The sequence below is a fragment of the Antrostomus carolinensis genome, unplaced genomic scaffold (assembly GCF_000700745.2).
Source record: "Antrostomus carolinensis isolate BGI_N321 unplaced genomic scaffold, ASM70074v2 scaffold31231, whole genome shotgun sequence".
Taxonomy (NCBI): Eukaryota; Metazoa; Chordata; class Aves; order Caprimulgiformes; family Caprimulgidae; genus Antrostomus; species Antrostomus carolinensis.
In genome coordinates, this window is record NW_010293986.1 from 5,451 (window position 1) to 5,785 (window position 335).

At 62.7% G+C, this 335-nt stretch overlaps 1 protein-coding gene across 1 annotated transcript in view; it reads left to right on the forward strand.

The window, feature by feature from the left end:
- Positions 1-335, forward strand: part of CUEDC1 (CUE domain containing 1) — a gene marked incomplete at its 5' end in the record, with an annotated part of 5,289 nt that overhangs the window by 4,818 nt on the left and 136 nt on the right. The window lies entirely within an intron of this gene.

Here is a 335-nt window from a genome sequence, read left to right on the forward strand (position 1 = left end):
CGGGCTGTGCAGCCCTGGGGGATTTGTAGCCTGGGGTTGGGGCACAGTCCTGGCAAATCTGTCACCAGCCAGATTTGCACAGAGGTGGGTCTTGGCAGTGGGTTTTGTGCCAGCCCTGACCACGCTGGAGCCCACTTAGGTATGACCATGTGGCAGAAGTGCCCCCATGGGCCAAAACCTTCCAGTGTTCTCAGGCGTGTTCTTGGAGAGCGTCACTATGTCCCAGTCCCTGGGGGTTGTCTGTCCAGACAAGGAAATCCCTGTCCCGGGGCAGGGGCCAGCTGTCCTCCTCGCTGGGACTGGGACCACAGCGCGGTGGCGGGGGTGCCACGCGG